The following is a 16,449-nucleotide window of genomic DNA, read 5'->3' on the forward strand; positions in this document are numbered from 1 at the left end:
ATCATGTAGACCACTCTATATTGTATTGAAAACATCAACTGCTATGTCTGAGTCGGTAATACTGTCAAAAATGGACCAATGTCCCGTGGCAATCCTCCGAGGTCTACGTTCTTGTAATCTCTGCACATGAAATGGTCAGGGATTGATATTCGTGCAATATTAAATGAAATATATCGTGGTTTGGAAAACGCTGGGGCAGACACTACTGGTTGTGCATTTAGTACAAATTCTTGGTTGGACGATAGAATCAAATCTATCAGAGAACATCCAGTTTGATGAAAATGGGTTGGGAATGAGTTTGCACAAACAAATCCGAGAGAATCAACAAAATTTTTGAATCTAAATGTTTTGTTGCTTGATTTATTAAAATCTGTATTAAAATATCTTATTATAACTGTGTAAGGATATTGTACGGACAGCTCAGATAATTGGTCTAATAATAAATCAGAGCAATCTGATAATCTGGTTATAAAATATGCCCAGTAAAAATTTGTCCAGTTCATATTGGATTTCAACAAATAAATATTCAGTAAGATTCGAATACTCGACACCAAATCTTAATTCGGAATTACAAAGAACTTTAAATTTCAAATCACACTTGAAATAAACACAAATTCCACCCCCACGGCCGTAGCTTCTTACGAGTCTCAAGAGATTGTACCCATCTAGAGCGACCAAGTTGTCATTTATATCGCTTGTAAACCAACTTTCTGTAATGCAGACAATATCTACTTTACTTTGGATGAAACATAACTTGAATTCAATGAATTTCGACATCTGTCGGGCACACATACTTTGCATATTAATGTGGCAAATATTCAGATAATTATTATTGTACCATTCACCATGGATCTAAGAAAATTAGGCGAATAAAGGCTGTCGTTTTACACCAATCTTATAAACATTGTTGGTACCGCTGATAATTGTCTTCATTATAGGTTAGAATTAAAGTAATAACCACAAAATTAGAAATTTTTTCACAAAAATGGATGATGTAGTACATTTAGTAGAGGATGGGAAAGTCGCCTGATTCCGTGGTAGGTCACCATTCACCGTGTATCAGAAGATTTTTTTCTTTTGTTTTAAAATGATCAAAACCACCTACCCAGACAACCAGGCATCGCATAAAGATGCACGCTGTACAACGTATAAAGTACTATTTTAAGTCACTATCGCATATATGTACGGCTGACGCACAATTTTTCTCGCATATGATGTTATTATTTGAGCTTACTGCGATGTATCTGGTAAAATCATATAAGAGTGCGAATTTACTTTTATAATGCATGACTACATCGTAGTAGACGATATTCCGATGTTTTGTTGCGACAAACTTTGCTTATTCGCAAAAACGTTCGAGTGAACTCGAAAAGTGTCAATTGAATTCGCATAATTGCGTTTTACGATGATTATACGACTTCGCTTGGTGCTTTTCTAATTATGTCAATTGAACTCGCATTGGTGTACAAACTAAATTGCATAAAAGTGAAAATAAACTCGTTCAAATGTACATACAAACTCGCATAAGCTAGAATCGTTAACGTTGGCATATTGCGATGTAATATGTGAACAATGAAAGAGGTGCGGTTGGAGTGCCAAAAAGCTAAAAGAAAGTTAAAAGTCATCATTATGGTTACAAAACAAGTTACAAAGTCATCATTTTTGTTTTGTTGACCTTATAATTAACAATGAGTGGTGCTAGCAAGAGAGGAGTAGTGGTAACTGTGCGGGAAATCATGCTACATCATTTTGATTTCCAAAGAGCCTGTCAAACACGTACAGCGCACGGAAACCAAGTGCATTCTAACAAATACTGAGGTAAGTTAGAATGTCATGACATTTAATCAGTGTGTTTCATAAGTAGTATTTGGTGCTAAGTGTGAAGTGCGGCTCGATAATCCAAAGGTTATTAATTCGATACTTAGATGACAAGATATTTTTCTTTCGAATATTTTTAAGTCGCATAAGGTGCTATATTACGTCGCATAAGATATCGCTTCAAGTCATATAGCGTCATTATTTTCCCGTCAATGCACGTATAGCGCCTCCACTTTTGTACGCATAAACCATGCATCTTATGCGATGTAACTTTACCGCATAAAAGTACGTATAACATGAACATAAACTTCATTTTACGTGCAAATTGGTTGTCTGGGTAGTGAAGTCAATTCTCTCACGCCGAGGACCTGGGATCGAATCCCATTCCCGACAAACTCACAAAAATGTGGGTTCTTCCTTCGGAAGGGAAGTAAAGCGTGGGTCCCGAGATGAACTAGCCTAGGGCTAAAAATCTCGTTAATACAGATTTGATTTTTAGGGTACCCATTAACCGTGCCCTTTTGTTTCAATAAAAAAAATGAGTGGAATCGGACTTTCTTGGTGAACTTACTTCGATAATGCAAAATAGATACCTGATAAGTGAATTTAATTGCTTCTTGGTGAAATAATATCGTTACTACATTTAGCTACTACATCCAGCATCAAACCTATAAGCTATGCTTACCTCTCAACTGTGGTTCACTGTTGTAAACATCATGGGAATAAGAGCAGGAGGTTCTTCGTTTCCCCAGTTCAGAAAGGGGCAAATTGCATTTCACTAACGTTGTGCCATCTCTATGGGAGTATGTGTTTCATTTCGAGCAGAAGATCTAAATTTGTTCTTATGTTGAAATTTTCAGATATTTTGACAAGAACAAAAATTGATATCATATCACTTTGAGCTATTGGTGCGATATTCTTTAAATTTTTGAATATCAGATCGAAATCATATCGAGCTATGACAGCAAAAAATTGCTCGATTTGAGATTTGATTTAGATATTCTCGTCGGCCCGGGATTAGATGGCGCGTAACATTGGATCATGGTAAGGTTTCGAACCCGTGTTCTGAACCTGGCTATAATTGTCCTCTCGTTAATAGAACCCTGCTGGACTAGGGTTACTATATTTCAAGTTTTTTTTTCAATTCTTATTCGTTGCTTCGCGCTAAAAGTCGTTGTCGTTTAATCAGTTGCATTTTCGGTTTCTGTTACGGTTTATGGGTTTCGAGAACAGTAGGTTGTTGGTCCTCTATCCATCGTTGTGGGGCTGCCACCTCAGCTTTCGGTGAAGGAGCATTTTATGCTCAGTCGCTGGATGCCAGAACAGACGCTGTTTGAGCCGCACCTCCTTGGTGAACAGACGCTCGGGACCTATCTCCTCAATCTAGCTGAAGTCAGAAGAACAACAGTACCCAGGCTGCACTACCAGCTAAGCACACAACTCTTAGCTGGCGATCTTTGTCATTGCTTGGCCCGTGGGAGCATACGATATAAACTTTTGAGAACCAGAGCTATGTTGGATGCTCTCCTTATCGACTCAAAGTTTTGCAGCCCATCGAATTTAGACAGTTAAAACTGTTGCTCACCCTGGGAACATGTATTCTTCTAATTGCATCCCCAAATTTGTAAAATCTCGAAATTACTGAAAATCCGGGACGTCCTAAGATGGACAATATTCACGTATCCATGAAAAGTTTATCGTAAATGTGGATTTACAAATGTGCTACTCCATTTTAATCATAGTTAATTTTAAATAACCCAAGGAATTTCCCATGAGTAAAAAGATCCTGGAACATTTTCCTGTGCGTGCAGTCAAGGTGAAAACTCGCTAATAACCGTGGTTGACGTCACACCTTTCCCCGTAGTATATCAGCTCTAGTACCAGCCGTCACCCAAACAAAGAGGCTCGTACCTACATATTCGTGTCTGGAGCTAAAATTGTAGCATTGGAAATACTCGGTAAACATCAGCAAAAAAAATGGAAAACCAGTAATTTGGGATCACATGCAGAGCGAGAAATAATGCCGCCCTATGATTTGCATACCTAATGAACGCTAATGTAGTAATAAGTGGTGGACTTATCGTCGAAGTCTGCACGCCCCAGAGCGAGGCTAATTCAGTGCAATTGTGTTCCATTTGTTCGGGAGCAAAAATGATCCCAAAAAGTAATCAACATTTGCCAAATGCTGCTCCTGTGAAATTCAATCTGCATATAAACTCATCATCCACATGACCGCTTATGACGACCGGGTCAGTCAAGTCAGCAGCGTGACATGCCATGTCCTGAATAAGTCCTCTTGGAAATGATTGCTCTCCAGGTTCGCATTGTTCCACAGCCTTGATGAGAATGGGTAGTAATGTTGCCGTCGCCGTCGTTGCCTTCGTTGTTGGAAGCCAATTGCAATCATGTGGGCTGTGGGCTGCCGAAATTATTCCAGAAGCCAAAATATAGCAATTTTGGTTCACCTCACAACACAACACAGCACAGCACAACTGATGCATCATCGGCAACGCATCAACTGGTTCAGGTTAACTTTGGTCGTTTGACGTCGGAATGGAGATGTTGCACTGCATGTTTAGTCATAAATTTCAACTACAGCCAAAAGTTGGTCGTCCAGTTGCCTTGTTAGTGAAGTGCAGCTATACGACTGAGAAACATGTGGAGGAGAATTGGGTATGGATGCGCCGTAAGGGTCCAAACCCCTAGTAGCCGATGCGGTAAGTGCTCATAGGTATTCAGTAAGACCATGCTGAGGGTGACGGGTACGATTCCCAGTCGGTCCAAGAACTTTTCGTAATAGAAATTTATAATTAACTTGCTTTGACATAGAGTATCTTCATGCCTTCTTGCCTTTACCGCTTGAGGATAGTTTTTAACAAAGCTTTCTCATCATACTGCACACTGATGTTCATAGCCATGTATAAGAAAGTATAGCAAGTTATACTGTCCAGTTGTCACAATTTTTCAAAACTGCTTCCAGAAATGCATCAAGAAGCTGTTCAAAACTGAAAATAGCGCTGTAATGGTTAATTACGCAACGCAAATCAGTGCTGTAATGAACCATTACAGCACTGCTAATTTGGTGTGGGAAAGTAGGGCTTTTCCTGGCAAATTTGGGTGAGGTGAAACAGCCTATTACGATGAGAAATTGCAAAATAGTAGTTTACGCAACAAGGTGCAGAATGACGATTTTTACAGCACGAGTCGTACATTTATACAACGAGGCTTGCCGAGTAATGAATCAGCTGGTAGTCACATTTGGCTTTCGCTGAAACTCGTTACATTTTAGTTGCATTACATCCATATTCGAAACTTCTTTTCTATAAGCATAACAATATAATTGTCAGAAATAGTGCCATTTTACCCAACCTCCCATACAGTAATGACGTTCGAAGCAGCTGCTGTCAGCTGGGATGCATCACCAACCGAGTACAATCACGTAACTTTTGAGGTGAACCACATTCTCCAAAACATTCCGACGAGCACTTCTTGGAATCGCGAAGCCACCATGTTCCGCATCGCGCACAGCAATGGTGATGCCGCTGCCAGGCACCAGGAGGAGTGCTAGATATTCCGCACTACAACTAGCGCAAACTTTGGTGCTGAATAAATATGTGAAAAGTTCATCTTAACCACTTGAGTGCGAGTGTTTGAGCACAGAGCCGCTTATGCCGCAGTCCATTATCTTGTGCATCCGCCGCGTGTCGAGCAGGCTGCCACGACGAGGAAGTTCGTCAAACAACAATGCCCTGACAGAAGCCGCTGAATGTGTCTTCATCATCAACTGCAGATGGATAGGAAAAGTTGAGTGTTAGAATTCAATGGTCATAATTTAGGCTAGTGGTTTCAACGATGGAGCATTATCAAAAAAAAAAAAAAATGGGTTATATACTATACACGATAACTTATTCCTTTGAAATATTATTCAAGTAATATTATTATTAACAGCTTAATAACATGACAACATCCGATATTCGATAAAGGAATTAAATTTTATCTCAAGCTTTTGTTAGGGACGGCCAACATCTACGGGCTGCAAAATATTGAGTCAGAAACCTGGAAGGAGCATAAAACATAGTTCTGGTTTTCACAAATGCCTACCTAATGTTTCCACCTTATGCCAGTAGTTGACAAAGACCGACAGCTAAAAGTTGTGTGTTAAGCTGATGGTGTTGGTTCCATTAAAAGTTACACCAGGAATCTGTCTTAAAACCTACCAAGGTTTCTTTCAGAAACTCCTCCGGTGGTTTCTTCGCAAATACTTCCAGAAATTCTTTAAGAAATTATTCTAGGACTTCCTTTAGAATTTTTTCTCATTTATTTCTTCAAGAATTTCTTTGATGGCTCCCTCTCAAGATCCGCCAGGAATTACATCAAAGTTCTTCTAGGGCTTCGTTCATAAAATCATTCGGAAACTACTTCAGGGATTCCTTTTAAGTTTTCTACAGGATTTTTTTTCCACAAATTCTTTCAAATATTCTTTCGAAATTTTTCCAGTGGTTTCTTCAGGGTATCTTTCAAAGAATTCTTCAAAAATACGTACAGGAATTTCTTCCAGAAGTCCACCAGAGACTTGTTTAGGAAGAACATTAAAAATTTCCGTAAGAATGTGTTCAGGAATTTTTACAGAGATTCGTCTCGAAAATCCTGCAGGTCCTATAGAGATTCTTGTATTATTACTTTCAGTAATTCAGGCAGAAATTTCTCCTGAGATTTCTTCAGGACTAACGCCAGGTACATCCTAGCATTTCCCCTAAGAATAACTCAAAAAATTCCTTCATGAATTCTTTACGGAAATTAATCCGCCATTTCTTAAAAACTTCACCAGGATTTTTTTTAAATAACTTAAAAGTTTATTTTTAAGGATACATACATATTTACAAAAGTTTATCTAGGCTTTTCTTCAGATTTTTTTTCCATGAAAAAATCCTCCGATTTGGAGTTGCGATTGCATTGTTCGGCGAAAAAAAACGTAAAGTGGCGCATGTTTGGGGCAGGTGCACATTGTCCTTCCTCGTGAAGTGATAAAAATGGATGCACACTTGGTGACCAACGAACGGTATTGCAGAAAATTGAAGGAGTGAAGAAGTGGTTGCGGTCGTCGGACGACATGGAACTGGGTGAGATCATTCCGATTTTTTTTACATCCTAGAAGGAGTTGAGGTGATTTCGCCAATGCGTTTTCAAGAGGACTCCTGGGGTCTGGTAATATCTGCAAATTAGTCTTTTGGCTCTAGTGCTGACCTAGTACTGAAGCGATAAAATGTTAGAAGAAAGTGATTGCAGTTCACAACAATCATTGAGCAAATTTGAAATAATTGGTTTAATTACCTCAACGGCACAGGTAACACATGGGACTACTCTTAGTGAAATACATAATTCGAAAATAGCTATCTAAGCTTGAAAGTTTATTCACCGTATACTCTAAGTTCAATCTTGTGGGAAACGCGCGACTATTTCCGTGAGTCGGTCGGTTTTCTCGGTAGTAGAGGTGTGCGCCGCCGCGCCACGCTGGCTCCGCCGCCGATTTTCGGTTCACGCCGCCGCCGCCGATTATTTTTTTTAATTAAAATTATTTCTTGAATAATTTCATTACAATATTTCAAGCAAATGGAGTCATCTGCATATGTAGCAATTGTAAGGCGTTTTCAGCGGTGGTTCATTTTTTGGTCAAAATTTTAAACAGTACTAAAAAAGTGAAAGAGTTTGTCCTTCGAATTTAAACGAGTTTACAAAGATACCGAGGGTTCCTGAGAATAACTGATGGCTGAAAAAAGAATCTAGGGATTCCGAAGATTGAAGAAAATGCTGGTGATTCTGAAAAAAAAAATGTTTTTGTCATGTTCATCTCCACAAGAGATGAAATTTCTCCAGCAACTCTTTTGAGGATTCTTCCAGCAGTTTTGAAATGCATTCCGATAAGAGTTTCTCCGGGAACCCTAGAAGGTCCTTCGGGAAATCCGAGGGTTTCCTCCGGGACACCCTCTAAGAGTTTCTTCGGGCACTGAGTCTTTTTGTAGTACTTCCTCTAGAAACTCATCAAAAAGTTACTCCAGGTATTCTTTTAGGAGATCCTCCATTAATTCATCTAGAAGTCTAGAAGTTTTTCCTAGGAATTCCTTTAGGAGATCATCCGGCAATTCCTCTAGGACAGAGGAACGAATGGCCACTAGGTTAAAGTCCCTCTTTAAAACCAAATACACACACAATTCCTCAAGGAGCACCTCCGGGAATTCCTCCACGAGCTCTTCAACGAGTTCATCCGAGAATTGCTTAACGAATTTCTACGGGAATTCCTTTAAGAGTTCATAGAAATTGTACCGGAAATACCAGAAGTTCCTCCGATAACTCTTGGAGTTTCTTCTTGCAGTTTCTCCTGGAATTCTTCCAGGAGTTTCTTCAAGAGTTCGCCCGGAAATTCTTCCAGAAGTTTCTTCGAACATTCCTCCAGAAGTTCCTGCGGGAATTCCTCTAGGGTTTCCTTTAAGAATTTATCCGGGATTTCCTTCCTTTCCGATTCTTTAGGGGATTTCTCACCATTTTATTTTTCCGAGAATTACACTAAGAGTTTCATCGTGACTTTCTCTAAAAGTTCTTCTGGGAATTTCTCACGAATTTCTCGGGAATTCTTCTAGGAGTTCCATCGGGAGTTGCTCTAGAAATCCGGCTGGGAATTCATCAAGAAATTCTCCCGGGAAATCCATTAAGAGTTCATCCGAGAACTCATCTATGAATACCTCTGGTGATTTTTCTTCGAGTTCCTCCTTGAGTTCCTTTTCAAATTTCTTTGGCAATTTCTCTAGAGTTCCTCCGAAAATTCCTCCGAAAGTTCCTCTGGCAATTTCTTAACTAGTTGCTCTAAAAGTATTTCTGGAATTGCACGAGGAATGCCCGGAATTTCCTCCGAGAATTCTTCTATGAGTTCCACTGGTAATTCCCCTAAGAATTCCTCCGGAAATTTCTGTAAGAATTCCTCTGGTAATTTCTTTAAGAGTTCTTCTAAGATTTATTTCCTGAATTCTTCCAGGAGTTTCCCGAAACGTTCCTCTAAAAGTTTATCAGGGAATTCTTTTAGATGCTCTTTTGTAAATTCGTTTGGAAGTTCATCCGGGAATTCCTCCAGGTGTACCTGGAGGAATGCCTCTACGAGTTCCTCCGGGAATTCCTTAAAGAGTTTATTCGGAAATTTCTATAGAAATTCTACCGGGAATTCCTCTAGAATTTCTTCCGGGAATTCCTTTAGTGAGAAGGTCATTCTGGATAATTTTTTGGGCAGCTGATTCACCATAATAATTATTTCAATAAATGTTCAAAAAATATGTGAAAATAAAAAAAACTTAACCGTAACTATAAACATGTCATTGCATCTTCAAAATGATGAGTTACTAAAAAATAAAACACTGATGTAGATTAACGGAATTAACAAAAATTTGAAAATTATGAGCACGCCGTTTCACGCCGCCGCCGCCGCCGGCCAAAAAAGTGCAAAACGCCGCCGCCGACAGATTTCAAATCGGCGCACACCTCTACTCGGTAGGGAGATGGGGACGCGAATATTGAATGCAAAATCAGATGCGCGAGATAACCTTCGTGGGAAAGTCGGTTTTCATGGTTATGTAAACGATCAATGCGGTGACGCGTTTAATATAGAACGATCGTTGACGTAGGTGCATTACCCTTACTATCGCGACCAAATAAATTATAATCGGGATGAAGACCGTATCATGTATTTTCATAAAACTGGTGGAGTATTTCACCTACCCAAGTTGGCTCCAAGATCCACACCTTATCCTACCCTACTAACAAATACTCCTTCCCGAGACAACTGTGAGGTTGCTGTGGATTTCACGGTTTCTATTAACAACGGTTGCCGAACTAACATTCTTTCCCCTTTCCCGATGATCGTAAGGACGTGGCCGGCGCCGTTATTGGTTTTGAAATATTGAACCCTCGAATTATGCACATTGGGAGTGTGTAGCTAGTCCCAAGCTTCATTTATTGGATCTCTGTGCAACTTCGTTTGTTCTGGTCAATCACGGAGTAGCAACTATGATGTGTACGATTATCTTTGCTTTGCTTTGCTTTGATATTTTTCGGTAAACCAGAATAATTTTGCCACATTTTCACTGGATGCATAGATCATAGAGTATCCATTTTACTACAGCATTTTCTAATTTGTTGAAATCTAGCATACATTTCGTGAGGCACACTGAAATCCTAGGTGCTATAAGTACTTGCTCTTGGTTTTCGTATCAACATGCCAAATAATATTTTAATCGCTGTTTATGGCAACATTTATAGCGTCACGTCTACAGCACCGATAAAATTGTTCGTACTCTCTCCTAATCACGAAATGGTGGAAACATTTTACAGTCCCTCCATCTTGTCAGAAGGAAGCAGTGATTTTTGTTTTACGATTGCAAGATGAATCTTGCGGGATGGCTGTCTTGTTGGAAGCTAGTAAGAGATTTATATCAGGCGGACAAAAAACCGAACCCCCTTCCTTAAAGCTTCGAACTGCCGAACAAAGAGCAGCCCGAACAAAGACCGTTGACTCTAGATCTTCAGATCGGTGGCGGGACGGACAACCTAATAACATATTTTATTGACTGGAACTAAACATCCGGACCAGCAGTTTCATTCCCGGGTCCTTTATCTCGGGCAGTTTCCTCCGCTGCTGATAACATCTGCTCTGCCGCGTTGAAGCCGTCTGCAGTTTTTTATAGCTTTCCAGCAAAGCTCATTCCTGGTGCCACTTTGGAAAATCGGGGAAACTCTAGTTTGCTCCACACAAGTTGAAGCAAAAAGGGATTGTCATAAGACTGGCGATATTATGGTGGTGAAAGGTTTTTGCAACTATTGAATGGGGTTAAAACCCCCAAAACCTGTTTCCACAGCTTATTATCTTTATGAATCCGTGTTGGAGCAGTATTAAATTTTGTGAAGAGCATAACGTGTATTCTACGAATGCAATAAGTAGAGTACCTTTTATGGCCCAAAAGTGAGTGAAGAATATGCACCGGCGACGACGGGAACCTCAGCAGTCTACCTAATTGGGATGACTTGGCGGTTCCTGGCCTTCCTTTTGTGCAGTCGATTCAATTGCAGTCTTTGCAGTCCGGAACTGCACTGCCACTGACTGGTACTGACTGTGCCGGAACGGTCGTTCTGAAGGTACCAATGCGTGAAACGGATTGTGTCGTAAATTACAACGAACGATTTCGTTTTTTTTTTCGCTTTCCACTCCACCGTTCCACTAGCACTAGTTCTGGCTGGTGCTAAACTTTGTCGTTTTCGGGAATTCAAGAATATAGTGTGAAGCGCACAATTTGTCCCGTATGCAGATAAATCTGGAAGAAATATGAGCTGTGAAATTTGCTGCTATAGGTTAAAGAGTGCAGTGATGTTAGAAAAGATTTAGCCAGAGATTGAGATGATCTATGTCGGTAAGGTACAAGACAAATTGAAATGGGCGATGTGCCTTCGGGGTGGAAATAATTGAATAGGAAACAGTAGTTTTCTGTGGCAAATTTACCATATGCCATATGATTTGATTTCGGTTAGTAAAACTGAAACTTGGACCCTCCATTTGATTCTTCCAAAGGGAATCCCGTGGAAGCGGGACCGCCCCTGAAATTTCCCAATATGAGCCCCCAGAACATCCCTGGAACGCTCCTCAAATCTTCCGGAATCCCCTGAAAATTTTCTGCAAGCGCTTGGAATCTTCGGTACGTCCTTGATTACTCTGAAACTCTCTGGGATCCTCCAAAAAACCCTTGGGCAGCATTAGCAACCTTCCAGATTTATATGAATTTTTCAAGTTTTTGAGGTCTCATCTTGGGTCTCATTTTACAAATATCTGGAAGACCCAGACAATTATTTTCCGGGTTTGTAAGGTTTGTAACAGATTTGAACTCCGGAAAATTCTGGGGCGTTTCCGTTGTTCAGAAAATGCCAGGGATATTGCTTGAAAACATCTTAAATTCTATGAGACGCTCCAGAAACTTCTAGAAAAATTCTGGATAATAACGCTAAAACCACTTAAACCCCCAGGACAGCCCCTGAAATTCCTTGAAATGTCGCTGAAACGCCACTCTTAGAAAACCACTGTTACGTCCCTTCGAAACCACTGGACTTCAGGAGCGTCCTCCCCTGGAAAATACCCTAAGCCCCTGGAACGCCGCTGAAATCCCTTGAAACGCACATGCAACGTCATGAAGCCCCTTGAAACCCTCTGAAACGCTTCTGAATTACTCTAGAGCACCTTGAAAATTCCTGGTGCCATCCGAAAGTCCATTGGTACCATCCTGAAACCCTCTGAAACCATTGGCGTAGTTAGGGGGGGTTCCAGGGGTGCCTGGCACCCCCTAGAACAAATTTGGCACCCCCTAGAATTTATCCTTGACAGGCACCTAAAATTTAAAACTTCAACCAATAATTTCAGTATTTATTAATGGCACATTTAAACAAAACATAAGCAAACCTAAAATTACTGATATACTTGTTGTTGGTTTTGGCGTTATGAACAGATAAACAGATTTCTCTCAATGGATTCCTCCAGAAATACCTCTATCTTATACAGTGATTTCTCTATGCCTCCTTAATGGATTCTTCAATAGACTTCCCTTAGGATTCTGCATCTGGTGGGGTTGTACAATGTACATACAAGAAATTTCTGATTGAGCAATTTCTTCGGTGATTCTTCTAGGAATTCCTTTGGAGATTTTATTCAGTGGTTCTTCCAGAATTTTGTCATGGAATTTCTCCTGGAGGTTATATTGGCCTTCCTCCGGGAATTGTGGCTAGGATTCCTCAAGCAACTTCTGCTGAGATTCTTCCAGCAATTTCTCTTAGAACTCCTTCAAAAAATCTCACTCTGGTACCTTCAGGAATTCTACTAGGGATGTTCTTCTGGAAATTCTTCCGGAAAATCTCTCTGGGATTTATCTAAAAATCCCTTCGGTGATTCTTCCAGAGATTTTTTCATGGGTTTATCCTATAGAAATTCCACAGCGGATTTCTCCAAAAACTTCTATTGATCTTCTTCCATGAATTTCAACTGTGGTACTTCAGAAATTCTTCTAGAGCTTTCTCCTGGCTTTTGTGCTGGAATCTTACCAGGTAATCTTCCTGGAATTCTTGCAGAAATTCTTTTGGTTGTTCTACCAGAGTTTTCTCCAAGGACTCATCCAGGAATTCCTCTAGAGATTTTATGCAAAGATTTCTCCAGAAACTCCTCATGAAATTCTCTCAGAAGCACCTTTTGGGCCTTCCTCCAAGAATACCTCAAACAACTCCTCCTACAGTTCTTCCCGCAATTCCTCCAGAAGTTCTTACTATGATATATCCAGAAATTCTTGTAGTGATTCATATATGAATTTATCCTAGCATAATGGCTGGAATTCGTCCGGGATATCTTCCTGCGAATCCTTCAGAAATTCCTCCTGCAATTCCTTCAGGGCCTTCCTTATAAATATATTCTTCCAGAATACCTCTACCGGTTCTTGCAGGGACTTCTCTAGGTTATCGAAGGTTTTTTCCTTAAGATTCCCCCAGGCATTCCTAATGGGATTTCTCTAGAAATTCCTGTATAGTTTACTTCAGCAGTTCTTCATAGGATTTCTGCTGAGATTTCTACAATGATACATAATGATAATACCTCCTGAGATTTTTCTGTGGTTTCTTCAGAAGATCTCATCCAGGAATGTTTATCCAAGATATTTTATCCAAAGATTCTCTCATAATTTTCTCATGGATTTTTTTCCAGGCCTTCCTCCAGAAGTGGATGGATTTCTCAAGCAATTTCTGCTGTAATTCTTCCAGCAATTCCTCCTAGGACTCCTCCAGGAATACTTACTATAACACATCCCGGAATTCTTCTAGGGAATCTTCTACGAATTTCACCAGGGATTCCTTCAAAAACTTGCTGGGAATATTCAAGGAAATCTTCCCAGAAGCCTTGCAGAAGTATCTTCGGTGTTTCCTCCTGGAAATCCTAAAGGGTTTTTCCTGGGGTTTCTCCAAATATTTCTCATTGGATTCATCCATGAACTCCTCTTGACTTTAGGATATTTCCAGAAATGACTTTGATTTTTTAGGGATTTTTCTAAATACTCATCCAAGAATTCCTCTTCAGTTTTTAATCATGGATTACTCTAGAAACTAATCATGGTATTACTTCTGGAACTCCTCTTGGCATTCTTCAAAGAATTCCAGCTGATAGAATCCCAATAGAAATCTCTGTAGGAATTCCTTAACGAATTTTGAGAATATTTGGAATTTTCAGAGAAATCCTATGAGGTATTACTAGACAAATCTCTAGTGATATCCCATAGGAATAAACGGTAAAAACTAATTGATTAGAAGGCACCGAATGTTGCTAATTGACAAATTATGAGATGAAAAAACGCTTTCTGGTGGGATTCGAACACACGACTCCGTATTCGCTAGACCACAGTATGGCAATTTCTTAGAGGGTTCCTTCGGCAAGGTTGTTTTTTTAATTTCTGTGGTAGTTTTTAATCAGCAATTTCTTTGGATTGTTTTTCTATTACTTCATTGGCTATTCCTCTGAAAATTTTCAGCAATTTCTTTTTCAGTTGTTTTGCAATTTTCTCTGGCAATTTTACCGTGATTACTGTATGATTTAATTGTGATTATATATATTGCTTCTGAAAATTTCTGAACTGGAAATTCCGAAATTCTCAACTGGACTTGCTCAAAGAAACCCCTATGAAATTCACGAAAACCATCCTGACAAATTCCCAAATTGCCGGAAAAATTACCAGAGGAATTCCGGAAGAAAATATTAAGGCTTTTTAAAGAAATTGGCCATACCCAGTCTAAAAATAAATTGCCGAAATATATTTCCACATTCACGAAAAAAAAAATCTAAGAAATTCTTAAAGAATTTCCCGACAGCATCAAAGGAATTACGGAAGAAGTTTTCAAAGATATAATCGAAATTTCCAAAATTTCCAAAGGAATTGCTGATGAAAATCCCAAATAAATTTTTCAATCCAAGTAACACTGGAATAGCCGAAGATATTCCGAAATCATCTGCTGCAGGAATTCCTTACATACTTACTGAAGAAGTTGTCTAAAGAAAAAATATAGAAGCAGTTTATGAAAGAATTTCCGAAGGAGTTTTCGATCGACGAAAATCCCAAAAAAAAGTAGAATGGCTTGCCGAAGACTTTAAAAAAAAATGTGAGGAAGTTTCCATAGTCATTGTTGAACTAATTACCAAAAAATTTACTAAAAGAATTCCCTGAGAAATTGCCTGAAGAGTAATTGGAGAATTTTAAAAAGCAAATATCAATAGAATTGCTGACATTAACAAAACAATGCTTGAAGCACTACTAAAAATTGGCGAGGAACTCCCGAGAAAACATGTTCAATAAAAAAAAAAAAAAAAAAAACAAATAAACACCTAACGGTATTGCCAAAGAAATTTCCAAAGGATGCGTGAAATGTGCTTAGTACCGAATTCCAAACATATTACCAAATAAATTATTAAAGAAATTGCTGAAGGGGATACGAAGAAATTTGCCAAATCCAAAGAAACTACTGAGAGATTTCCAAAAGAAGTCTCAATTGAAATAAATTGCAAAACAATTTCCAATTAAATTGCCGGAAATGTTCCCCAGAGGAATTACTAAAAGAATGTTTTGCCGAGAACACAAATTATAAACCAGACCCGACAATCCGAATGTACAGAGCTGACTGATTACTACAATGTCGGTTTTACGTAAGTCAAAATTTCAGCTTTATGCACCATTCTGTTCACCAGTTATATTATCAATCCAGTCGAAATCATAATTTGGTGCGAGCATCAGAATCCCGAAGAGAAGAATCGAAGCTCGATCGCACCAAATTCCAGGTTTGAACTGGATTGATAATATGTTCGTGAAGCTTCAGAACGGTACTTAGAGTCAGAATAGTTTTAAGAATCATACTCACAATTTCTCTGTTAGAGTATGGTCATGTCCACGTGGTAGTGTTGCAACTAATGAAACAACAACGCTGTCGCCATAAATGTTGTGGTCAAACCAAAAATGCAAATATGTATTATGATTTTGCAATTTTAAGTATTTATAACTCTCACAAATGTTCTTGAAAACTATTTTACTAAGGGTTGTTATTATGCTAAAACAAAGAGTATGTCACGATGAATACAAGTTACACGCAAATTTGTGGATATTTTACAGTTTCCGAGATTTACACTTCTAATAATTGCTTTTTTCAAACCTCACGTTACGGAGAAAGTGTTAAATCATTACATTAATAATTACTAAAAAATTGAGGGTGGATCGCTATTTTTCCTTTACAAAAACAAAACAACCTGGAAGCCACTGAATCTGGCTTCCTCTAGGCACCCCCTAGGAAAAAATCCTAAATACGCCAATGTCTGAAACACTCCTGAAACGCCCTAATAAAGAGTCGCCAGATTAATTTTCGAAAAATCTGAGTGATTTGAAAAGTTTTGACCGGAAAATCGTATGTAAGTTTATGGAAAACCTTACAAATACCGGGAAAAGTTGTTTGGACCTTCCATGCTTAGGTAGTTTGGACCAGCCATGCTTAGGTAGCTTAAGTCAGTGTTCAACAATTAGATCATGAACGCATGAT

The sequence above is a fragment of the Aedes albopictus genome, chromosome 3, assembly GCF_035046485.1.
Source record: "Aedes albopictus strain Foshan chromosome 3, AalbF5, whole genome shotgun sequence".
Classification (NCBI taxonomy): domain Eukaryota; kingdom Metazoa; phylum Arthropoda; class Insecta; order Diptera; family Culicidae; genus Aedes; species Aedes albopictus.